The sequence below is a fragment of the Aotus nancymaae genome, unplaced genomic scaffold, assembly GCF_030222135.1.
Source record: "Aotus nancymaae isolate 86718 unplaced genomic scaffold, 86718_ANA_hifiasm-v0.15.2.pri h1tg000019l, whole genome shotgun sequence".
Lineage (NCBI taxonomy): Eukaryota > Metazoa > Chordata > Mammalia > Primates > Aotidae > Aotus > Aotus nancymaae.
The window spans coordinates 47,996,158-48,023,560 of record NW_026988431.1 but is presented as its reverse complement, the minus strand read 5'-3'; the positions used below and the strand labels follow the sequence as shown (position 1 = coordinate 48,023,560).

The 27,403-nt window shown below is 36.1% G+C and overlaps 1 long non-coding RNA gene across 1 annotated transcript; it reads right to left on the bottom strand.

Moving 5' to 3' along the window:
* Nucleotides 1-27,387, bottom strand: LOC105706639 (uncharacterized). The gene is made up of 5 exons (XR_010343477.1): nucleotides 26,791-27,387; nucleotides 23,345-23,390; nucleotides 8,309-8,550; nucleotides 873-959; nucleotides 1-191 (listed from the first exon to the last, which is right to left on the bottom strand). It is a non-coding gene; the product is annotated as an uncharacterized LOC105706639 (long non-coding RNA).
* Nucleotides 27,388-27,403: the final 16 nt, after the last annotated feature.

Below are 27,403 nucleotides of genomic sequence, written 5' to 3'. Positions count from 1 at the left end.
TTTTCTTAGACTCACCTCCCTAATGTTATTGCTTAAGTGCTAACAAATTTGGAAAATGGATTTAATGAAGGAAGTGAACAGTTTCTAGACTGACCTTAAAATAATTCAGTCATATTTGTTCATATACTTACCATAGAGTGATTTTCATGGGACTAACTCTTGAAAAATTCATTTAAAGAAACAGGAACAGACTGAAATAATTCACGTAAATAAATTTAAAGTTACTTATATTTCTTCATTAAGAGATTATTTAAATCTAAATTCATTGTTTACTAAAAGCACAATCTTTGATGCTCCTCTTTTATTACTAAGGAGCAGCACATACATAAGGAAGATCTGGAGGGACTTTGTTGGCCATGGTGATTACAATGTTAAAAAATAAAACATGCCTCTTATATGTAATGCATAAGCAGAAATAATTTAACAGAAAGTCCACCTTCTAAGATGATCAAGGAAAACAGGACGAGAAGGAAAGAGAAAATTTAGCTTAGAATAAAATTATGTGATTAGAAAGATCTATAAAGAGTAATTTTAGCAACCAAAATCAAGTTTACATTCCCAACCTATTAGCTAAATCTAGAAAAGAAACTGACATTCTAATACAAGTAGCTGCTTGAAGAGTTTAGACAACTTTCTTTGCATAGATACTTAGATAAAAGCAAATTAATGACTATGTTTTACAAAAAAATTGTTTTATCTGTGACATAGAATTTAATGGAAGAAAAGTATTCTCTAGAAAAATAGACTCAAGGGAAAACAGCCAGAACTCTTACAGCTTATAAATGAAGTGCCTGAAGGTAACCTTAATACAGTTTTTTAAATGCTTCCAAAGAGTTGCCAACAGGTTTCCACGTCTTTGAATTAAAACATACCAGGTTTCTTAAGGAAACTCAAAGTAGGTCCAAGCTGGCACAGCATTTCCAGGCCATGTGATCCAATGAATTAAACTTCAGTCAACACTTCCTAAACAAAGCAGAGCTGAGTTTCTTATGTAGGCAAAATTTCCTTACCTCAATGTCAAGGGCTGCTTTTGAAAGGCCTTGTGATGAGGCCCAAGGGAGTTTTTATCTGAGAATCACAGGAAATGTTTTTTTCCACTTCCAATAAAATTCAAAGTTTTTGTAACATGACCACTCAGTCTTTGTATAACTGCTTTGCTTTAATAACTTATGTTGTATAATGAGGTAAATAATTCACAGTGTAGAATGCAAAAGGTGTGTGTGTGTGTGTGTGTGTGTGTGTGTGTGTGTGTGTGTGTGTATAAAACTATTTGCAGGGAACTGTTATTAGTAATTATAGTCCTTTTTCAATCCCTCACAAATATAGTAGAAATAAGTCACTTAGATGTGCATTTTGATGTTGCTTAATTAGGGAGCATGTTGTTTACAAAATTATCCTTAAAGAAGAAAAATATTACAGTTGAGGCCTTCCACCTGGCTAAAATGCAGATTGTTATTTCACTGTCAGATGAGAAACATCTGAGAAAGTCTCCTCTCATTTTAAAGTGTACTGTATTATTGTTATTTCACAGACAAAATTTTCTTTGTTTTCCATCTATGTATACTAATATTTAGTATTTAAACACATGATATTTAAATATTTGGAAAAAAAATGCTGGGAATCAGGAGACCAACTTGCCAAAAAAAAATCAACCACTTTTTGTTTTTTAATAGTCTATATATGAGTTCATTTAGTGAATAGGTTGTAGGGTTTTTTTTTTTAGATGAGAAAAAAATTGCTGATTTTAAGTAAGAAACTATAGAATGTCATTAATGCTAAAAAGAAAACAGTCTTCTATAAAATTTTGACCCCACATCCCTATAAGTAAAATGTTTTGAGCATGCAACATTATATACACTTCACTTATTTATGTACCACATTATAAAACACACACTTAAAAGAACATGAGAGTATAAAAATGAAACAGCATTTTCTCATACCTGAAGGAGTATACAGTCACTCCTTTGGTATTTGTAGGGGACTGGTTCCAGGAACCCAGTAGATACTGAAATCCATGAATGCTCAAATCCCTTACATAAAATAGTATATTATTTCCAAATAACCCAGGCATATCCTCCTGTGTACTTTAATTCATCTCCAGATTACTTAAAATAACTAATACAATGTAAGCAGTATATAAGTAGTTCTAATATTATATTTTAAAAATTTATATTACTTTTTATTGTATTTTTTCCAAATATTTTTGATCTGAGGTTGCTTGAATTCAGGTCTAAGAGACCCATGTGTACAAGGGCCAATTGTATACTATCACTACAAATTTGAACATGAAGAAATATTTCATGTAGATATTTCTTTTACTCTGTAATTTTTTCAAGGCTCCAGAGAACCTCTTTAAGCCAGGGGGCACATGCAGCACAGTTTTTGTGGCCCCTTTACCAGAGGACACATGACAGGGGAGAGATAGGTACTTCTGCATCCCACAGGGCGGCTCTCAACACTCAGTGTGCATCAGAATCATTTGTATGTTTTCAAAAATACAAATGAGTTTAGAGCCCAGGCTCTAACCTCAGGATTTGGTTTCCATTAGTCTGCTGCAAGCAGGATCTAGGCATTGATATTTAAAAAAATCCTCCCAGGAGAAGTTAGTGTACAGCAGGTATTGAGAATTCCTGCCCTAGACCCTTGTTGGGGTGCCAAAGGAAATTTCCAGCAGAATGTTACTATGGTGATCAGCCATAGTGCCTGGTGGGGCAATGGAGTAACTGCGAGGACATGGTGGAAGTAGTGATCTGTCCAGATGGAGATGACTGCACTGCTCCAGGAAGGGGGTCACTGGAATCAGAAGCAGCAACTTCCATGCCCTCCATGATGGTGGTGCTCAGCAGAAGATGATGTGGCACTAAGATTGAAGGCTGGACTGCTTTAAGAGCTCTGGCAAGTCATCAGGAGAATGCTGCAGGGCTGAGATCTTGACTGAGCAGGTGGAAACAAGGACTATCTATTGCAACTTAAATTAATGTCATTCCAATGTCATTAAGGCTTCCACAGCTTGATGATGCTTAGGGAAACTCAGGTTACAGCATTAATATTGTAACAATAACCAACTTTTACACAGAGAGCTTCACAATTTACAGAGATCTTTTGTATATGTTATGTTACTTGATCCACAGTTTATCCCTGGGAGGCGGTAGGATAAATGCTGTTAGTTTCATTTTATGACGGAAAATTATACAGTTCAGAAATGTTAAATATTTGCCTGAGGTCATACAATATTAAAGGGCAGAATCAGAATGCCAACTTAGATCTCTTAGCTCTTAACCTTTCTCTTTCTCACCAAATCTTGAGCTGGTAGGGTGTTTGGTGATGCATAGAAGAGGATGTCTGTGAATTTATGTGGTTATTGGCTTGTTTAAAAATGGGGTAAATCTCTTTCAGGCTTGCTTTTAGGATGGTGCAAAAGTAACTGAGGTTTTGACCATTACTTTTAGTGGCAAAAACCACAATTACTTTTGCACCAATCTAATATTTTTGCTTTCCATACAGCCAGAGCTAATATTCCACCATACCAGCTGTTAAAATGCTGACATACCTCCTACCTGTTTAGTAAATACTGTCCTGAGTTCCCAATCCTTCCACCACCACAACTCCTGCCACCCTGATTCTTCCATTATATGACCCTCTGAAACTTTCCAATTATTCAACAAATAAGAGGTTACTACCCGACACAGCAAAGACACTCCTGGCCCTGGTTCAGTGCTGAGGACCAGACTAAGTGCCTGGGCTATTAATTATGTGATTGTTAAATGATAGAAAAAATTCCTTTTTCCATGGCCATTCATTTTCAAATTCAGGTGTTTTGGAAATTAATTTTATTGATAATAATGGGCCATAGAGAATGGATAAGCAAAGCATTGATCTATCCATTCAAAGATTTATTTCATCTGTGATCAAGCTATTTGCATTCTGCCTCCTTATATCTCTCCTTTGAGTCTCCTCCTGCTCCCAACCACTGCTGCCTTTGTTTAGATTTTCACCATCTTTTTCATAGTCTCTTGTTACATGGTCGCTGATTCTTATCTAACCCCTTCCAGTTTGTTCTCATTCTGCTCCCAGATTTTTAGCTCTAAATTTCAAACTGATGATGTCCCTACCTTTTAAGTTTTACCCTTTTAGAATTTTTCAATGGTTGTCTTTTATTGGTAAGGTTTTATTTAAACATCTGGCCGGAACACAAGGTCTTCTCTACTTTGGTTCATGCTTTTCTCTTCAGCTTCATATCTGAACCCAGTTCTTCCTGTATCTTACATTCATGTTACAATGAAATACCCAGAGTTCTCCAAATGTAACATACAACTGTGCCTTGACTCAAGTGATTCTTCTTTGTAGACTCACACCACCTTTACTTCCTAATGAATGCATTCTCTAGACTTAATTCAAGCCCCCTTCTCCATTGATTAACATACTGATTTCCCATGGCCCCACTCAGTTGTCAATAACTCATTTCTTTATGAACCCATCATACTCCATGAATACTTCTATAAAGCACCTATAAAGCTTCATTCTACTTACTTGTTTATGCAGTCTTCTCTTCCATTTAAATTGTTCATACTCTTTGAGGGTATGTGTCATGTCTTATCAGTCTTATCACCAGGACCCAAAATACTGTATGACATATGAGATATTTAACAGTACTTATCAAATAAATGCCTTAATTCATTAACTCCTATATATGAATCAGGGGCTCTTCCTCAGATGTAACCTAGAGCTTCTGAATTAAAAAAAAATAGGCAAAGGTCTGACAAAAGTTTTTTTAGTTTCTTTCAAACCTAGGAAATAATAGATAATGATATACCTATGAATGTCAGTTGGCAGACATTGTTAAGTGTTTTTCAAAGCAGTGGGAGTCCTGAACCCAGACATATATGCCAACCACAAAACTATAAATAAATATCTGTGTGTTGCAATTAATAGCTTATTTGGAGCTGGATAATTTCTGCAAGCATGGAGTATTTTAAATCAGGAATGAACTAGTACTGAGCAAATTCTGGCAAGTTTCTCTTACATATCCAGAGAGATTTTTAAACATCACTTAGGTGCTTAAACAGTTAGAAACACATTATTTCAGCCATTATTTTTGGTTATAAGCCAGTGTCATAACTAACCTAATCCTTTTTCTTAAAGTAATCTGATCTATAAGAACAGTTGGCAGATGTTATTTGAAAATGGGCTCCATGCACCAAAATTCTGTGGAAAGCTATACAGATAGTGGAGAAAAAGAAAAACAAACAAACAAACCATTTTCCTACTTCTTAAATGAGATAGGGAATTCCCATTTTGGAATTAAAAGAAAAAAGCAAACCTCAATTTATAAGTGCTCTGCCAGACATATAAATCACAAGCATTTAGGGTTTATTTTTGAATACTTTTAATTGCTAAGATGTAAACTCGACATTTCAAGAGTCTCTACATTATTTATCCAGTCTTACAACCTTGAAAGAAACAAACTGTCCTAAAGCATGAGCTATTTTTAAGTGAGCTAATATCTGTGGAATCCTTTCTCTAATGGATTTCAGGGTTAAGGGCATGTCTGATCCACTGTGCAAGAAATCAAGATGTGCTCATTTCCTATCCTTCCACTGTATGCATGAAAATGATGATGACTTATCCTCAAAGTGCAAACTAGGAACTGTATGTCAAGTGATGCATAAGACTATGTCAAATATACATGTATGTAAGACATGTGCACATCTAAACGCTCCTAAAGTTTGACTATATAATATCACTTTTCATGACAGAATGAGAAGAAGAAAGCATTGAACAAGAATAAAGAAAAATCCTATATTGACTTTTTTTTTTTTTTTTGAGATGAAGTCTCACTCTGTCGTCTGGGCTGGAGTGCAGTGGTGCAATCTCAGCTCACTGCAACCTCCGCCTCCTGGATTCAAGCAATTCTCCTGCCTCAGCCTCCTGAGTAGCTGGTACTACAGGTGCAGGCTGCCATGCCCGGCTAATTTTTTTGTATTTAGTAGAGATGGGGTTTCACCGTGTTGCCCAGGCTGGTCCCGAACTCCTGAGCTCAGGCAATCTGCCTGCCTCAGCCTCCCAAAGGGCTAGGATTATAGATGTGAACCACCGCGCCAGGCCCTATATTTACTTTTTTTTTTTGAGACGGAGTTTCACTTTTGTTACCCAGGATGGAGTGCAATGGCGCGATCTCGGCTCACCGCAACCTCCGCCTCCTGGGTTCAGGCAATTCTCCTGCCTCAGCCTCCTGAGTAGCTGGGATTACAGGCACGCGCCACCATGACCAGCTAATTTTTTGTATTTTTAGTAGAGACGGGGTTTCACCGTGTTGACCAGGATGGTCTGGATCTCTTGACCTCGTGATCCACCCGCCTCGGCCTCCCAAAGTGCTGGGATTACAGGCGTGAGCCACCACGCCCGGCTCCTATATTTACTTTTTAAATTGAAAAGCATAACCACATCTTCTGTAAGTTCTAACAAAATCCTACACATAATTTCAAGAAATACAATAGTACGATATATCCTTTATGGTACTGTGTTACTTGGATGAAGATAGCAGTTCGGGATAAAGAGGATGAGACTAGAGAAGGAGATTTTTATTATTTGTCAACAGACAAATGGGCAGATGCTGGGAGTAAGTTGAGGAGTAAGTAAATTCAGAGGGAAATTTTTTTAAAGTAACTGGGGCAAGGTGAGGGTGACTTTAGTTTACAAGATTACCCATGCTTGCTATTATGACTGTGCTTCCTGTACTAATTTCCATATCTGTTCAAGCTGAATCCACACACCTGTTGATTGGTACTTTTGATTGCAAGGGTCTCTCTCAAATGTAGCTGAGAGCTTCTGAATAAAAAAAAATTAAAGTTAAGATATCTGATGAAAGTTTTTACTTGTTTGCCTTGATTTATATAGTGCATCTTGCAAAGCCATTGGAATTAAATCACGTATCCATAATCTGTTAAGAAAAGGTAAGTAGAAGAAATAAAGTTATATGAAATTGGGACTATTTTGAAAATTCCAGGATGTATGCTGGCATATATTTCTCAATTGTTTTTCCAACTGTTTGAAAATGCCTGTCGAGGCTGTAGATCACCTTGTCAGTGGTTTCTCCCCATCTAATAAAAAAAGAAGATCCTCTCCACCTTTTGGGGGAAAATGCTTGTACCTTGGAATTTGATAATACCATGTAGAAACCAATATACTAAATTGTAAGAGACAAAAGTTTATTTACTCCACCTACTGTTGAAATTTTATCATAAAAACTGATATTCTTTGGGAAAACAATTAGAAAAGCCACAAATTATAACACCTATTCAGTTTTATTTTAAAAATACCTGAATTTTCAGCCAGTCACAGTGGCTTACGCGTGTAATCCCAGCACTTTGGGAGGCTGAGGCAGGTGGATCACTTGAGGTCAGGAATTCGAGTCCAGCCTATCCAAAATGGTGAACACTGCCACGCCCCATACCCGCCACTGCCTCTACTAAAAATACAAAATCAGCCGGGCATGGTGGCGTGACCTGTAATCCCAGCTACTTGGGAGTCTGAGGCACAAGAACCGCTTGAAACCAGGAGGCAGAAGTTGCAGTGAGCCGAGATCATGCCATTGCACTCCAGCTTGGACAACAGGGTGAGACTCTGTCTCAAACAAACAACAACAACATCAATTTTCAAGGAAAGAACAAGTTTTCTACTATCGATTCCATTAACTCCAACTATACAACTCAGATTGTGTTTTTGAAATAGCACAGCAAGCTGGGCATTAGTCCTGCGTGCTCCTAGGTAAGTTCTCTGAGCTTTAATTTTCTCATTTGTGCAATTGGAATCATTTTACACACCCACTTTCCCTCAGGGTAGTTGAGGGGAAACACCAGAGCCAATGGCCAAAAGTAAGCCTTTTGACAACCGAAGATGTTGGTGTTCCAATCCGGAACCTGCAGGAAGTATGCTTACAACCCAGTACCTAATCATAAAATGGTGTCTTTGCACTCTGGCCTCCTGGTTCACAGCTTCTTACAGACTTGAGTCAGAAGTGGTTTTTGTCCTTTCCTTTCATGAGGGCAGGAGCCTCACTGCAGTCTCCAGCTTTGGGAAATGAGTATTTCTGCTGCCTTCTTGCGTGGAGCACTGTCTGCTCTTTAACTGACAAGGGCTAAGCTCCTGACTGCTATTGTCTACCTTGAGTTTTGCACCTGCTTTTACTTTGCGTTTCTGCCTGATAAAAATGATGATCTTGTTTTTGAGATGGCCTATGTCTTTTTGGTCTCTCTGTTACCAACCTGTATATGTGTTTATAGTAGAGAGTATGCATCAAAGCCTGAACTTTCCCAGACAACTTAGCTGGAAGGCTTTATTGGCGCAAGTATTTCATAAACTGTAAAGTTCCATACAAAGATCAAACACCGTGTTGATGTGTATAAGAAAGAAAACCTAAAGTTTATCTTTTTCTGAACTTCACCAGCCATTCCTGAGAATATCTGATGTTCAGCATTGTCACTTCAATAGCAGCAAAGATCAGTGACTCAGTGTGGCCCACAAACTGCTGGTCCGTGGATTGTTACTGGTCTGGGGCAAGATAAGTTAAAAAAGTGAGAGTGAGCACCTAGAAAATTTTACAGCAATTTGACAAAGTGATTTTACATTTGCTATATCTAATAATTCAAAGAATTAGCTTATTATACTTTCATATCTTTTAAATTTCATTTTTCTTGTACTTTATAAAATACCTGTGATGAATTGAAAATTGAAACTAGGCCCTTTACCATAGATAGGTTTATACTGTTACTTATGCTTATTATATTTAATCAAATATGAGTCCATCAATTTAACATGTATTATCTTTATATATTAATACAAAAGAAGAAAACAATGCTACCAATTAAGCTATCCATAAGGCCTATATATCACTTAGTTGTTTTTTTTGAGGTGGAGTCTCACTCTGTCACCCAGGCTGCAGTACAGTGGTGTGATTTCACCTTACTGCAGCCTCCACCTCTCAGGGTCAAGCAAATCTCCTGCCTCAGCCTCCCAAGTAGCTGGGACTACAGGTACGTACCACCACACCCAGCTAATTTTTTGTATTTTTAGTAGAGACAGGGTTTCACCATGTTAGTCAGGCTGGTCTTGAACTCCTGACCTCATGATCTGCCTGCCTTGGCCTCTCAAAGTACTGGGATTAGAGGCGTGAGCCACCATGCCTGGCCTCACTTAGTTTTTAAATTTTTATGTTTATTGAAAGAGTTCTTTTAGACTTAACACAATTTTAAAGAATTGCATATCACTCTTATGTGGGTATAAAAGGAAAATGTTAATGAAGAAGGGCAAGGGGTGGTGGCTCACACCTGTAATCCCAGCACTTTGAGAGACTGAGGTAGGTGGATCACAAGATCAGGAGATTGAAACCAGCCTGGCCAACATGGTGAAACCCTGTCTCTGCTAAAAAAAAATACAAAAATTAGCCAGACTTGGTGGTGGGTGCCTGTAATCCCAGCTACTGGGGAGGCTGAGGCAGGAGAATTGCTTGAACCTGGGAGGCAGAGGTTGTAGTGAGCTGAGATCGCGCCACTGCACTCCAGACTGGTGACAGAATGAGACTCCATCTTAAAAAAAAAATTAATGAAGAAAATATTTCCTAAACTTCTTTACAATCTGAGTCCAATGCTTCTGACTCACTTTTCAACTTAGAGTTGTTAACATCTGTGTTTTCAACACAATATTGCCCCAGAGCTGAGAAGATGGCATTTCTTTAAATATTTCTTGAACATTAGCTGTAGATTTTTCTCCCTAAATTACTGGCCTTACTAAAAAGTGTCTATAGGCAGTTACATGTATTTTAGCAGCAAACCATATCATAACTTTTCATGCCTGTAAATATTATCCTTTCTTAGGTTCTATAGAGCACTGGATTGCTGCTTTGCAAGAAAAAATAAAATTGTGACTATCTTTCAAGAACAAATTTCTGCTTCTCCAGTATCAAATGTATACTCAATGTTCTATTTCCATGCTTTATTACAAATACAATAATTTTTTTGTGTTAATGCTCAGTTATATTGTAATCTTTTAAAATAGGTTTTAAAAGACAGTTAAACTCAACACATATATTATTAACAAGGCATTTAATTCCATAGATGTGATGAGAATATGAAAACTGTGACTGAGCTTGAGAATGCTTAGGCAAGTTCTGGCTGACTGTAAATTGCAATCACAGATTATAAACTGTATCCTAATAACATGAGCTGTCTTTACAATCTTTCATTTATTTATTTTAGGGGATGGGAGTCTTACCTATGTTGTCCAGGCTAGGATGCAGTGGTTATTCACAGGTACAATAATCATAGTGCACTGCGGCCTCAAACTCCTGGTCTCAAGTGAGCCTCCCAAATAGCTGGGACTATAGGCAATTGCCACTACAGCCCACCTTGAATTAATGACTTTAAAGAGTGAGTTATCATTTTGCATATAACTTAAAGATATCTAGGTTCATGATTAATGTTTATTCCCAGGAGAATCACTAAACTTACTTAAATGCTTCTAAATTTTAATCCATTCAGTGTAAAGGAATTATCTAACTGTATGGAAATTGCAACATTCCATTAACTAAATAAACTAACTAGCCTACTAGAGAGCTTAGTAAATAGCTAAGTGGTTTAATTTATTGAACTACCTACTCCAAAGACAGAGTGTATCTAACACATTATAACAAACAGCACTTATAATGTGGAAGGTATTATTCACAGCAACCTTTTAAATTAGAATACTATTAGTTCCCCCATTTGTAAGACCAGGCAACAAGGGCGCAGAGAGGTTAATAAGTTGTGGGGCCAGGACTCAAAACCATATGACTACCCCAAGGGTCCAGAGACTGAGCTTGTAACATATGCTACTTTGTTTTTCAACAAGTGAAATTATTTTGGCTACATTTCCAGTTTTCAGAAGATCTTATAGTTAATTAAAAAAATTATTTTCTAAAACTTTCCAGCTCATGAAAGCACATAATGGGAGAAAAAACAACAACTCTGAGTTTAAACAAACAAATCAGCTGCACTGGTCAAGGCCAGGAGCATGAGTGGAACCAGCTGAAGAATATGCGGCCCAATCAGAGCCTTTACCAAGTCTTGGTAATAATACCCTTGGCAAACAAACACAATCAGAACAAAAACTACTTTCCACTACCACTGAAAGGAAAAAAAATGTTGGCAAAGATTATGGAAATGTGGTGACTTGTAATTATTCAGCTGAGGGGGAATATAAGCTGGGACTTACATAGACTTTGGATGCCAAACAAAACTATTATAATGAAATTCTAGGAGACCAAATGTAAATCAAAACTGTGGTCCAGCCAACAGCATTTCTCCACGGTTGAATATACAAAGGTGAAATTGAATCACCAAAGAGGACGAAGCAAATAACGATATTGTGAGATATCAGCTATTTCTCACAATAAAATCCTAATAGAAATGCAACTCAGTTTGTTAAACTTCAATTGTCTGAGGTAGATGCATTTCGTTTTGTTATTTAAACAGCAGATTCTTGCTTACCTAAAATACAGACCCCTAAAATGTCCATTTGCCAAATATAATCTTTATTTAAGAAATACAACACATGAAATACTTAAACAATAGGGTATTTTATATGTTATAAAAGGATGCATTTATATTTCATAGACAATTCAATTTCCCATGCATTAAATGAATTTCCAGATCATTGTGTGATTAAGCTCTTGGGTTCTAAGAAAGTTGAAAGCAAAGCTTAGGTAACAGCCAAGTTAAGATGAATAAAATAATTGACTAGAAAAACAACATTTGAAATTATAATATAATCAATATCAAATATTTTATTTTACTAAATTATATAAACTAAGACAAACCTTATTCACTTATACCAGTAGCGCTTTTTAAAAATCCCTGCATCATTTAGAAGGAAAACACTGGAAGACATTAAAAGACAATCCATTGTAGCTAGAAGACAATATTACATCTTTTATTTGCATTTAAAAATATTTATACTATTATTTTCATATTCTCATTATGTATCATGGTTAACTTTTTTTTTTTTCGAGATGGAGTTTCACTCTTGTTGCCCAGGCTTGAGGGCAATGGGGCGATCTGGGTTCACTGCAACCTCCACCTCCCAGGTTCAAGCAATTCTCCTGCCTCAGCCTCCCAAGTTAGCTGTGATTACAAGCATACACCACCATGCCCAGCTAATTTTGTATTTTTAGTAGTGACGGGGTTTCTCCATGTTGGTCAAGCTGGCCTTGAATTCCCAACCTCAGGTGATCCTCCCACCTCGGTCTCCCAAAGTGCTGGGATTATAGGCATGAACCACCGTGCTAGGCTTATTATGTTTAATCTTAAACAAATAAGACGTTTTACTTTTTTACTTTTTGAAACATGGATTGGCCTAGGGGCCCTCATTTGGTCAATGTGTGAGGATGTGGAGGCCATCCTATCAGAAGGATGAGCTCCAAACTACAATGGGTAATTTTATATGTAAACTTGGCTGGGCTAAGGCACCAGACAATCCATCAAACATTATTCTGTATGTTTCGTGAAGGTGTGTTTTGTATGAGATTAACACTTAAATTGGTGGATTTTGTGTAAAGCAGATTACCTTTCATAGTGTGGATAGGCCTCATCCAACCAGTCGAAGGCCTTAATAGAACAAAGACTGACCTTCCCTGAAGGAAGAATAAATTCTACCAGCAGATTGCCTTCAGATTCAAGCTGCAACTCTCCCCTGGGTCTTTAGCCTGACAGAATCTCCACCTTGCGGATTTTGAATTTATCAAGCCCCCACAATTGTGTGAGCCAATTTTAAAAAAATACCTCTGTCTCTCATATATATCTCCTATTAGCTCTATTTCTCTGAGAACCCTGACTAATATACCCCCATGAAGGACTGAGAGTGAAGCCATCACTTATTTGATGTCCCTTATAAATCTGGGATGTATTGCCATTTGTGTGTGTGCTTAGCTAAATAGATTTACAGAAAATATTAATCAGTTTCTAACTATATCCATCCTCATGAAACAGACAAGTGGTCTAAAGATTCTCTCATATGAAAAACTCAAGTTGAGATTATGTTAAAATTCAGCACAAGTAATCCTCAAGAACTTCATAACTACATTCCAAGAAAAAAAAACCACGATTCAATTACATATGAGAAATCTGTTATGAAATCTGTTATAAAATTGTAACTATCTGAAAATCCATCTGAAAAATTGAGTTATATTATTAATGAACCATGTCTCAGGTATATATTGTGATAGGAAATAAAAATTCAAGTTTTTAAAACTTGACATTTGTGTAATTTATAAATAAATAGCAGGGGATATGTACAAAATATGTTTTAATAAAATGGGTGATCATTCAAAAATATTTACACACTAATTTTAGATGAATGTCAAGCTGAATAAGCATTTTAAAGAGCTAACTGATAAAATCAAATGCCTTCAAATGAATCTTTGCTGTTAGAAGTCAGAAAAATTGATACTGTTAGAGGGAGCAGGTAGTGACAAGAAGCCTTCACAAGGGGGCTTCTGGTGTTGCCGATGTTTCATTTATTGAGCTGGATTTGCTTATATGGGTGTGTTCAGTGTATGAAAGTTTACTGAGCTGTGCTCTATGAATAGGCACACTTCTCTATGTTTATTAAACTTCACTAAAAAGTTTAACAAAAAATGGCTTTAAAACTAGAAAATGTGTCCCTTTACAAATTCTGAAAATATAAATGCAGTTAATTTGTATATATATCAACTGCAATAATAAAGAAAGACCATAAGGTGCAAACACTTTCTGACCATCAAAGAAACAGGCTAAGATTTTAGATGGTTCGGAAATTTTGCATACATGCTCATGAGGGGTATTAGCTTGCAGTTTTCTTGTACTATCTTTTTCAGATTTTGGTATTAGGGTAGTGCTTGCACCATAGAACATGTTGGGAAATATTCGTTCCTTTTCATTTTTTTCAGAGACTTTGTTTAGGATTGGTGATATTTCTTTCTTAAATATTTGGTAAGATTCCCTAAAGAAGTTATTTGGGCCTGAATTTTTATAAGAAGATTTTTAACTATAAACTCAATGTTTTAATAAATATTAGGCTATTCCCATTATTTATAAGTGAGGGTTGGTAGACATTCGATGATTTTCCCCCACCATCTAAGTTAAGTTCATTGGCATTAAATTGTTTATGAACAACTTTTACTTAATTGGAGTTTACATTTTTGTTTTTTAGTTTTTAAATGTAGAAGCTAAGATTATTAATTTGAGGCCTTCTTTTTCTTTTCTAACATAGCCATTGCTGCTATAATTTCCCCTCACATACTGCTTTAACTGTATTCCACATTTTTGTTCAGTTCAAAATATTTTCTGATTTATAAAAAATCTTTCTTTGATATATGGGGTATTTAGAAGTGTGTTATTTAATTTCCAAATCTTTTTTTTCCTTTTTTTTTTTTGAGACGGAGTTTCGCTCTTGTTACCCAGGCTGGAGTGCAATGACGCGATCTCGGCTCACCGCAACCTCTGCCTCCTGGGTTCGGGCAATTCTCCTGCCTCAGCCTCCTGAGTAGCTGGGATTACAGGCACGTGCCACCATGACCAGCTAATTTATTTATTTATTTATTTATTTTGTATTTTTAGTAGAGACGGGGTTTCACCATGTTGACCAGGATGGTCTCGATCTCTTGACCTCGTGATCCACCCGCCTCGTCCTCCCAAAGTGCTGGGATTACAGGCGTGAGCCACCGCGCCCGGCCAAATCTCTTTTCTTTATAAATTACCCAGTCTCAGGTATTTCTTTACAGCAATGTGAGAACAGACTAATACAAAAGTTTTTCTAATTACTTATGTACTTACCATTTCTAGTGCCTTTTATTCCTTTATATAGATTCACATTTTCATCTGGTATCATTTTTTTCTGCTGATAAACTTTCATTTTTTTTTTTGCAATAAGCAGTCTGCTAGTGATGAATTCAGTTTGTATGTCTGAATAAGCCTTTATTTTACCTTTGTTTTAATAAATATTTTTCCTTGGTGAAGAATGCTAGATTGGTAAGTTTTTAAAAATGCCATATCAACACTATAGTTGATAGCATCTCCTTAATGCTTACCACAGTAAATCTAATCTCTGATTTGTAAATTTTGAGGCTCATCCTATCATTTTAATTGATTGTCTCATGGCTTTAAAATTAATTTTCAAATGCTGGCATACTGGTCTCCTTCCTAGTCCTGTTTATTTTTCTTCTCTTTAATGTTACCTTCTTTTCAGACTGATTTCTTTTACTTAGCAATATGTGTTTAAGTTTCCTCCATGCCTTTTCATGGCTTGATACTTTATTTCTTTTTAACATAATATTCTGTCGTCTGGAAGTACTACAGTTTATTAATCCATTCATCTCCTGAAGGACATCTTGGTTTCTTCCAAGTTTTGATAATTATAAATAAAGTTGCTATAAATATATATGTATGTGTTTTTGTCTGGATATGTTTTCAACTCATTTGGATAAATACCAAGTGTGCAATTGGTGAAATACATGGTATGAATATGTTTAGTTTTGTAAGAAACTGCCAGATTGTCTTCCAATTAACTGTACCATTTGCATTTCTACCAACAATGAATAAAAGTTTCTGTTGCTCCACATCCTCACCAGTGTTTGTTGTTGTTAATATTTTGGATTATGGCCATTCTAATATGCAAGTAATGGTATCTCATTGTTGTTTCAATTTGCTTTTCTCTGATGACATATGATGCAGAGCATCTTTTAATATGCTTATTTCATTGAATGAAATATTTTCTAAATATCTATTTAGGTCCATTTGGTTTATAATGCAGAATAAGTCCAATGTTTCCTTATTGATTTTCTGTCTTGATTATTTTTTAAATGCTGTATGTAGTGTGTTGGACCTCCCAGCTATTATTTTATGGGGCCAATCTCTCTGTTTAGTCCTAATAATATTTGCTTTGTATATCTGCATGCTGCATTGCGGGGTGTATATATATTTACAACAGTTATATTCTCTTGCTAAACTGACCCCATTATCATTATATAATGTCCTCCTTTGTCTCTTTTAGATTATTGACTTTTAGATGTTTCTTCTTTTCTATTATATGCATTTGGTGCTGTAAATTTCCCTGCAAGCACAGCTTTCACTATATCCCACAAATTTTGGTAAGCTGTATTATCATTTTAATTTAGCTCAAAACTAAATTTTTGGTAAGCTATATTATCATTTTAATTTAGTTCAAAATATTTTTTTTACTTCTCTTTAAATTTCTTCTTTGATTGATGTTTAATTTGGAAGGTTTTTAAAATCTGCATGTATTTTGGTAAATACATGGGATTCTCCATGTATTTCCCAGCTATCTTTCTGTTATTGTTTTCTACTTTAATTCTATTGTGGTCTCAGGGCAGACTACAATTTATAGTTGTATTGTTTAAAATTTCTTGAGGTGTTTCTAATGACACAGACTGTGGTGTATTTTCTTGAATGTTCCATGTGAACTTTAGAAAAATACATAATCTGCTATTGTTGGATGATGTTAATCTACAGATGTTGATTGATTGATGATGCTGTTGAGTTCAAATATGTCCTTACTGATTTTCTGCCTACTAGATCTGTCAATTAAATTAATAATGTTATTAAGTTAAATTAATAAAAAATATTATAGTCTCCAAGTATAATAATACATTTGTTTAGTCTGAGTTCTATCAGTTTTGCTTCACAGTTTGAAATTCTTTAGTTAGATGTATATACCTTATGGATTGTTATATCTTCTAGAAGCAGTGACCTTTTAAATTATGTAATACTCATTTTGTCCCTTGTAACTTCGCTTGAAGTCTGTGCTGTCTAAAATTAGTAAAAAAATATATTAATATAGTTTAATAAATTAAAACATGATAGCTGTGTTTTCTGTTAATTAGTGGTAGCATGGTATGTTTTTCACTTTCCATTTACTTTTAAGTTGCAAGTGTTTTAATACTTAAAGTTGTAGATAACACACAGTTGGATCTTGTTTTTCGATTCACTCTGACAATGAATTTTTTTTTTTTTTGACGGAGTCTCACACTGTTGCCCAGGCTGGAGTGCAGTGACACGATCTTGGCTCAAGTAACTCCCCGTGCCTCAGCTTCCAGTGTAGCTGTGATTACAGGTGCATGCCACCACACCTGGCTAATTTTTGTATTTCAGTAGAGACAGGGTTTCGCCATGTTGGCCAGGCTGGTCTTAAACTCCTAACCTCAAGTAATCTGCCCTCCTCAGCCTCTTAAAGTATTGGGATTATAGGCATAAGCCTCTGTGCCTGGCCAATCATTGTCTTTTAATTGGTGTATTTTGACCATTGATAATTGACATTTAAAGTGATCATTGATATAGTTGGGCTCATATATATCCTAGTTATTAGTGTTTTCTATCTGTTGCCATTGTTCTATCTTCCCATATTTGTCTACTGTACTTTTCTTTGCTTCTTTGCTTTTAATTAAACATTTTAAATAATTCTACTTTTTATATTTTCTTATTCATCAAGTATAGGTCTGTTTAAAAATTTTATTTCTTTAGTGTGAGTTGTAGTTTGTAATACACATTTACAACTAATCTAAGTCCACTTTCAAATGACACAATATCACTTAAGGAGTAGTGTGAGTACTGTATAAAAACAAAATAATCATAATTCTTTCCTCTTATGTGTCATTGCTGTCATTCATTTTCACTTATTCATAAGCTTATACATATATACACATGCTTATGCATAAATATGCACCCAAGTATGCATCATTAAGTACTTTGTTGTTATTATTATTTTGAACAAATTCTTAACTGTTAAATCCATTAAGAATCATAAAAATAAAAGTTTTACCTTAGTTATTCATTCTCTGACGTTCTTCCTTTATGTAGTTTCTGAAACTATATCATTTTCCTTCCTCTGATGAATTTCTTTTATTATTCGTTGCAAGGCAGTTCTGGCAACCAATTCTCTCAATTTTTGTTTGACTGAGAAAGTCTTTATTTCTCCTTCCTGTCAAGGATATTTTCACAGGGCACCATATTCTAAGTTTGTATTTTTTTTTCTCAAAACTTTAAATATTGTCCTATACTCTGCTTACTTGCATGGTTCTTGGGGAGAAGTTTCATCTGGTTCTTTGCTCCTCTATAGGTAAAGTGTTTTATTTTCCCTCTATCTTCTTTCTCTATCTTTAATTTTCTGAAGTTTGAATATGATAGGACTAGGAATATTTTGGGGGGGTGGGGCATTTGTCTTTCTTGGTGTTCTATAAGCTTCCTATTTCTATAATTTGGTATTTCTATAATTTGATAGTAATTTGAAATTCACAATCATTATTGCTTTAAATGTTTATCCTGTTCCTTGTTTCTTCTTCTCTAATATTCCAGTAATTCCTATTTGTGTCTCTTGTATTTGTCCCACTGTGCTTAAACATTCTTTTCTAGTTTTTTTAGTCAGTCTTTTTCTTCTCTTTGTTTTCAGTTTGTAAAAATTTCTATTGCCTCTATTGTGTCTCTCTTAGAATAAAATTTCTTTTCTTTTTCATTTCTTTTTTTTTTTTAGACGGAATCTCACTCCATTGCCCAGGCTGGAGTATAGTGGTGCAATCTTAGCTCACTACAACCTCCACCTCCCTGGTTCAAGTGATTCTCCTGCCTCAGCCTCTAGAGTAGCTGGGACTACAGGTGCATGCCACCATGCCCGGCTAATTTTTTGTGTTTTTAGTAGAGATGGTGTTTCACCGTGTTATCCAGGATGGTCTCGATCTCCTGACCTTGTGATCTCTGCCTCCCAAAGTGCTGGGATTATAGGCGTGAGCCACCGTGCCCGACCTCTCTTAGAATTTCTGTCTCTGCTTACATTATGTATCCCTTCTTGCATGTTATCTACTTACTTTATTAAAGCCCTTAGTATTTGGATCATAGATTTTAAAAATTCTTGAATTTAGAAGTCTATCATTCCTGTTATATTTGACTCTGCTTCTGATGCTTATTTGATTTCTTCATACTGTGATTTTTGCCTTTTAGTATGCCTTGTAAATTTTTGTTGAGAGGCAGACATAATATATTGAGTAAAATAAACTGCATTAAATAGGCCTTTAGTATTATGGTGTAAGGTGTGGGGGCAGAAAAGGCCTTCTAGAGTCTTATCAGCAGATCTCCATCTTTTAGCAAGTCTGTGCCTCTGAGCCATGAGCTTCAGAAGTGCTTCTCAGGCCGGGTGCTGTGGCTCACGCCTGTAATCCCAGCTCTTAGGGAGGCAGAGGCGGGAGGATAGCTTGAGCCCAGGAGTTCGAGACCTGCCTGGGCAATATAGCGAGACCCCATTCTCCACAAAAAGGAAAAAAACAAAAAGACAAAAAAAAAAAAAAAAAATTAGCGTAACTTCCCTCAAAGCAACAATCCCCACCCCCCCTTTAAAAAAAAAAAAAAAGAAGTGCTTCTCAGGTTTCCTCCCACATTAATATTAAACAGGAGATTTAGAGGGAGTGGGAGCTGAGTATTGCCTTTTCCCACATGGAAGGCTAGAAACCCCTCGAGTTAAGTATTCCCTTCTCCTGGGCTTGTTAGGCTCTGATTATATCCTAGTAGGTTAGGCTCTGAGAAAATTGAGGTATGTCAGAGTGGTTACTTTTTATCTCCCACTGCTGGAAACAAGAAGGGTTTTTTTTTTCTCAAATATTTATGGTGCTGACCTGATAGAGCTCCTAGAGGTGAAACTCCCAGAAGCATGAGGGGGTCCCTACAACTAGGTATCCCTAGAGTTTTTAGCTCTCAGCTTTGCCCACATTGATTCTTCAGTAATTTGTTAGTTATGGTTCTTACTTCAATTCTGGTTTCTGAAGAGGCTTTTGCTTCAGTAAACTGTGATTTTCTGAATCTACCTATATCTTCAATTTGGGAGGAGTGGCTTGCCTTGTGATCCCGCTTCTCTGACAGATCTAAGAAGAGTTGTTCACTTATCAGTTTGCCTAGGTTTTTAGTTGTTTGTAAGACAGAGTGATGACTTCTAAGTTCCTTATATGCTGCACCAGAAACCAGAATTCTCTTCTATTTTTATTCACTTTAATAAGAGGTAGAGTAACTCAAGTTTCTATGTTATCATATTTAAGGGAAACACAGTCTGTCGGCTTTTCTGCTTATTGGTCAGATGCTTTTATTTATTCATTCAAGCAAGAAATATGGGTTGAGCACCTACCACATATGCCAAGCATTTTTCTAGGAGCTATGGAGTCATGATGTCAAAGCAACTTCCTTCTATATTGATCATAAGAGGGTTAATCCAAACATAGTGAAATAGCTTATTCATGTGTTAATTTTGTTTGTTTGTTTGAGACAGAGTTTCACTCTGTTGCCCAGGCTGGAGTGCAGTGGCACAATCTTGGCTCATTGCAACCTCTGCCTCCCAGGTTCAAGCAATTCTCCTGCCTCAGCCTCCCAAGTAGCTGGGATTACAGGCTTGTGCTACCATACCTGGCTAATTTTTTTTGTATTTTTAGTAGAGATGGGGTTTCACCATATTGGCCAGGGTGGTCTTGAACTTGTGACTTTATGATGTGCTGACCTTGGCCTCCCAAAGTGCTGGGATTACAGGCATGAGCCACTGCAACTGGCCCATGTGTTAATTTTTAAAAATATATGATTTCTACATTCAGATTAAGCCAATGCCTAGTGAAATACCTCATTCTATATGAATAAAAGCAAGTTATTAGGGCAGCTTTGCAGTTGAAACTGACAGCAGTGATTATAAGTCTTAGCAATACAGTGAGTAAACATAAGAATTATTATATTGGTATCACCGCTAATTTAATACAATAAAGCTTATTATTAAAATGCATTTTATCTGCTACAAAACTATACCTTTGCTAGAACAGACATATCTTTGCAATGATTGGCTGATGCTGAGTCTATGTGCTATAGACCTAAGTCAAATTGGTTGGCATCTTCAGTAATTATTTTTCCATGCAGCATAATGACTCTGACCTCCAAGGCCTTCACCAGAAAGCTAAAGCCAGTTTTATTCCACCCCTGATATTATTCCTCTAAGAATTATATTTTAATATTTTGCTTGGGTATTTTCTTCTGGCACTGTTTACGTGTTTAGTTTTTAATAATAAGTTTTAAATACATTTTGAATTTCATTGCTATTTTTGTTTTGATAGTACATCACGCTTGCTTGCTGTCTTGTGGTTTTCCTCATCCCACTACTGTTCATTGATTTTTCTATTCTCATTGATATGTCTAGTCAATCAATGTTGATTCAATAAATAACTTGTTGTAGTTATACTTGGAGATATCAGACCAGAAAGTTGTGCTCTTAAACATGTAGAAACACCATCGGGGCATTAAGAGATAGTATAATGTAATGCTTATATGCAAAGCTCTGGAACCAGACTCTCAAAGTTTGAATCATTATTCTTTGTAACTTAACCTGGTGTGTGTGTATGGCTTTCTGCATATAAAAATAAGATTTGTATTAAAATCCAGCTCATGAACTTCTTGGAAGAAATATGTTAAAATATATGAAGTGCTGAGAAAGGTGGCTAACCCATAGTAAATGCTTTGTAAATGATTATTATTATACAGCTTCAAATTTAATTTTGTTTTCCTTAATGTACTTTTTCTTTCCTTCTAATTTAACTTGTATCTTGCATAGTCATTTTCTGTGCCAAGACATTTAGTTAAAATATTATAGTTTTGTTAAGAAAGAGTGGTTTCTGTAGAAGTACTAGAAAACATTTTAGAATCTTGCAATGTCAGGAGTTGCTGGAGAGACTCTTTAAATATCACAGAACTTATTTTATCTTACAAGTTCAGAAAAAAATTCGAGTTATAGAAATCTGACTCCCATACAAAGAATTTGTGTTTTCTCCCAAACTATTCCTTGTGAGTGACTGTTATGTGATTCTACCTTCTCTCGTGTCTGAATAAGGTCAGCACTTAGTTCATGGCCTGACATCCAATTAATTTTGTTGATAGACTGACTGCAATTTTCTCCAACACTGTGTACTCCAGTGATTTCTACTGGGTCATCCTATTAGGATCTCTGTGAGACTTGTAAATATGTTTGTCTCACCAGTGAATTTCCTTAAACACATTTGTGCCTTGAAAAACATTTTCTGTGCATTCTCTGACAGAGTATTTGCTAGAATAGGCTTTGAACTGAGGATAAAATCTAAGGGAGAAAGTTTTCAGAACAAAAATGCGTTCTTAAGGAATTCTTGGGAGAGTTCAATTCTGTTACTTAACTATGTTTTTTGAAGGGCATACGGATGCCAAGATATGAAATAACCAGGAAGAATATTACTGAAGTGATGACAAACTTTTCCAGTAACAGCCAAAAGTGACACAACTTTCTTCCAAACCAAACTTTGCAATATTTTTAAAGGAAGGCTTGGTAACTTTGCAACATCTAGAAGAAAATGAGAAGGTAGAGATCCATCTTCCCTAGTGACAGATGACACTCCAGACACTGTGGAAGATTGAGAGCTATCTAGATAGGCAGTTTAAGGTGAGATGTCTCAGATGTGCAAGGAATTTTGAGGTGTCTGATAAACAAAACACATTAAGACACTGATATGTAATTAGTACTTTAAAAATTAATGTTCTCCTTGTGTTCATTTACTTAGAAATAAGAAACATTGAAAATGATAACAGAACAAAAAGATTAAATCAAAACAATAATCTAGGATTAGACTCACAATGTAATAAGATATTAGATGAAGAATATAAAAGCACAGTTAATTTTATAATAAAATTAAAAATTAACACAAGATGGTGCATTAGAGCTATTATCAATGATTTATATTTTTCTATTTATCATAAAATTGAGCTATTTGATATTAATTTCCACTTCCAAAGTGCACTTGAAAGAACCCTATCTAACTCAGCTTTGAACATTTGAAGCATTTGAACATTAAAAAAAATTAATGACAACTAAACATTTTCAAAAGGCTTTGCATCCACATTATTTGAGGGGAAAAATACAGCCTTGACTATGAACAGGCAGAAAATATTTTGTTCAAATTAGGTGAAATGGAATCTGAAAAATGAATTTCTGTATTACCATAATGACTGGTTTCTACTGTTGCCAAAATTATGTAAAATTGGTCACATCTCACACCCTTGCTGAGTGTGGCTGAAGCAATAGATTCTTGGTCCCATATTTGTAGGAAATCGGTCAGGGTGACAGGAAAAATGATAGAAAAGACGCACAACTACTTGGAAGGATGGGAAGTTTTTGCATATCCTCGGGGGAGAATGAGCTGAAGGGGCTGTTCTTACCCTAAGGCAAAGGGAGAGAAGTTAGTACAAGGGAATGTAGTGGAGTTTATCTAAATGGCTTGTTTACTCACGTTGTCCTAAAATGGAACTTTGCTCATCTACACACATGACTCCTCCCTGAAAAGGAGACAACAAAGTTAATTACCCACAAATGGTGTTTGCTCCAGGTCTTAGTCATGAAATCTGTACTCAATAAATGCGAGCATTTCCCGCTTATTGAGGTCCCCTAGCACACTCACAGGCAAAATACCTATGTCTGTGAACTCCTTTCATCTGTTGCTCAGCCAGAGTCTGCAGGACAGACTCGGCACATGTTCACTGAGCAGGGTACATCTCCTGATATAGGTGTCTCTCACAGGCTGAGACAGTGACAGGAGACTTTTCCTGGAGTCACAGGGAAAAACCTGGATTCTCTGTCAGCTACCCAGCTCTACCTAGCTATCAGTCTACAGGACCCATGAAGCAACATCATGCCCAGAAAGGTAAAAAAGGGATAGAATGCTGAACTTCACAGCTTTTTAATTTTGAGAACTATATTTGGCTTGATATAACTCTAATTCTTTTGAATTTGTGTCATCATCTTAATATGGTGCACACAACACACACACACACACACACACACACCTATTTGGTTTATATATTCTTCTAATCTCTATTCTATTAAAGTATTGATCAAAACCTATTTTGTCTTTTCCTACTAATTTATACAATTGTTTTGATTTATTTTTGCCTTTTTATGCAGCCTAGTCAATTCTCTTTTATAAATTTGATTTTGCTTCATCTTGGCTATTTTTATTCTGGTTTCTTATTTGCTTTTTTATGTGTTGGTATCTTTTCTCAGCTTACTTCATTTTTTAAAACTACACGTGAATGTATTATATCTCCCTCCCATTTAAAATATTATTACTCTCCTAGATTTTTAAATAATAGGCAGGAATCATGGTCTATGCTATAAAGTGGATGCTATAAAGTTAATTCGTGCCCCAGAAAGGGAGACTAATGATTTTTGTCTATGTCTTTCTGGCCTTTTAAAGATGACTGACCTTTGACTCAGTTTAAATTGGGAAAAAAAAGGTTTGCAAGTCAATTAAATAATAAAACTGTAAGCCTCGCTTATAAAAGTATTCAACTCAATTTTAGGATTCAAATTATCAAACATATGTAAATTAAGGCCTTGCTTTCTATATTACTGGTAGCGAAATTTTCTTATACATTCTGCTCAGTGGCTTTGTGTACTTTTATTGCCCTGTACTGAAGGCTTGTTTGAACATGTTTTATATATATGAATTTTACTTTCACTTATTTAGTTTAGAGTGGAAGGAGTAATGCACAGCATCAAGAGGAAAAATGGAGAAAGTATCCTCTTCAGTCTTCAATAAACAAACAAAGAGGAAAAAGAAAATTCACTACCAAATCACATGTTTTCTTCTAACTGTAAAGTCAAATAACAGTTTCTTCCAATCAGTTGTCTTTGTCTTTTCATAATCAAGTCTTCAACTTCCATATGCCACATAGGAGAACAAGTTTGTTTGTGAGGCCACAGGGGAACTTGATGTCAACAGAAAAAAGAGCTGAACAAAGCCCAAGGCAAACGTCCAAAATAAAGGTGGAAACTACCTACCAAGAACTGAAACATAGTTGGGATTCAATGAGAATGAACGCAAAATTCACCCATTCATATATAATGATTTTTGCAGATGTTAGTTAATGATTTTCACTTCTGCATTTTCTGCAAGTCCTGGAATTCATCAGATCTGGAAGGAAATATTTCAACAGTTCCCAGAGAATTTCTGGCCTACCCATATTCAGGAAGTTATGTGAGTCTCATGAGGAATCCTGTTCTTGTAACAGTTATGGTCCACTTTGCAAACTCTGCAGAGTTGAATTAGGGTCAGCAGCAACTACTATTTGCTGCCCAGTAAATACAAGACATGGTGTTAAGCACTTTACATATATCATGCCATTTATGTCTGATGACAATCCTATCAAGTAGATAGTATTATCCCCATTTTATAATGAGAACCCTACAGCTCAATTCTCTTAGCTCAAGATCACACAGCTAGTAAGTAGCAGAGCTGGGACTGGAATCCAGGTCTTAAAGACTATATTCTTAACTGTCAATTAATATTGCTCCCCAACTTCCCAAATGTTTATGTAAACTCTATGAAGAGCAGGCATTTAAAATTGCATTGCTAAATATTTTCAAGTTAACCTTGAATTGCTTGGGAGATGAGCAGATATAATATAGTTTGGCTGTGTCCTCACTCAGATCTCATCTTGAATGGTAGTCCCATAATTCCCATGTGTTGTGGGAAGGACCTGGTGGGAGATAATTGAATCATGGGGATGGTTTCCCCCATACTTTTCTTGTGGTAGTAAGTCTCATGAGATCTGATGGTTTTATAAGGGTTTTCCCCTTTTGCTTGGTTCGCATTCTTTCTCACCTGCTGCCATGTAAGATGGCCTTCTGCCATGATTGTGAGGCCTCTGCATTCATGAGAAACTGTGTGTCCATTAAATCTCTTTTTCTTAATAAATTACCCAGTCTTGGGTATGTCTTTATCAGTAGTGTGAACACGGACTAACACAAGATACATTCGGAAAAAATTCTTCAACATCATTATGGTCATTTTTAGCATCATTTTAGAGTCAGTGATAAATGGTACAATTTTAAGATCTATGGGCAAGGACAGTGTAGAAGCCATAGCTACTAACTGCAAGGGATATAAAATACCAAGTTAGAAAGCCAAAAATTCCAACCTGTAAGAGTTACACACAGTGAAACATATATTAAAATTGCACAAATCACAAGAGGTTAAACATCCACAAGCATAACTTTTCTTTAGGGTTCACAGCTTGCCTTGAATTAAGCATTTTTAGAGTTCTCTCTCTCTTTCCTTGACTTTCCCCCCACCCTCTTGTTGTCAGTCTCTTTCTTTCTACCTTAATTAAAATTGCTATAGAAAGAATTCTTAAACAAAAATTTTAAATGTTAGGATATTTTTGTTTAAAATACCTAAATCCATAAATAGAGTCAAAACATTTTCTATGTAAAAATCTTAGATTCAAGGGCAGGGTAGGAGATTCTTCTGTTAGCCTCCAGTTTTCAGATACCAACTTCTAGCAATTTCTTTTTTATATCTCTAAAATAAGAAAACAACTCTTTTATTTAGGATCTTATTTCTTCTAATCTGTGCATTATTTCCACTTTTGCTCACTCATCCTGCAGGTCAAATATCCTTCTACAAATCAATTCCTTTGTTCTCATACTGTTAATGTCTATATGGAACGACTTTCACTTGTCCTCTGTTGGAGAGTTGACCTTGGAGGCCATTTGGCAAGTAGCATAGTTCTTGTTTGTTGTTTGTTTTTGAGACAGAATCTTGCTCTGTCGCCCAGGCTGGAGTGCAGTGGCATGATTTCAGCTCACGGCAACCTCTGCCTCCCAGGCTCAAGTTATTCTTCTGCCTCAACCTCCTGAGTAGCTGGGATTACAGGTGTGTGCCACTACACTTACCTAATTTTTGTATTTTTTGTAGAGACAGGGTTTTGCCATGTTGATCAGGCTGGTCTCAAACTTCTAAGTTCAGGTGATTCGCCTGCCTCGATCCCAGTCCTGGAATTACAGGTGTTAGCCACCGTGCCCAGCCTAGCACCGTTCATTTTTGTTCAGCAATCATTTATTGAGGCATTTCTATGTGCCAGGCAGTGGGTTTGGTGTTGGGGGTATAATAACTAAAAAGACATGATCTCTGTCATAGGGGCACTCACAGGTCAGTGGATGAACTTTTCCTGCTTGACTAACTCTTATTTTCTGGTTCCCACGCTCCCTCCAAACTAAACCTTTCTTTCTTTTGCCACTTACATTCAGTTATCCCTTGTTCAGCTCAGAGACATTAGCTGAGAGCAATGTCTGAATACTTTGGAGTTTCCTCTATCATGTCCCTCGGAAATGGGGTGATATGGTTTGGCCCTCTGTACCCACACAAATCTCATGTTGAATTTCCAGTGTTGGGTGAGGGACCTGGTGGGAGGTGATGGCATCATGGGGGTGGAGTTCCCCTTGCTGTTCTTGTGATAGTGAGTTCTCATGAGATCTGATTGTTTAAGTGTGTGGCACTTACTTCTTC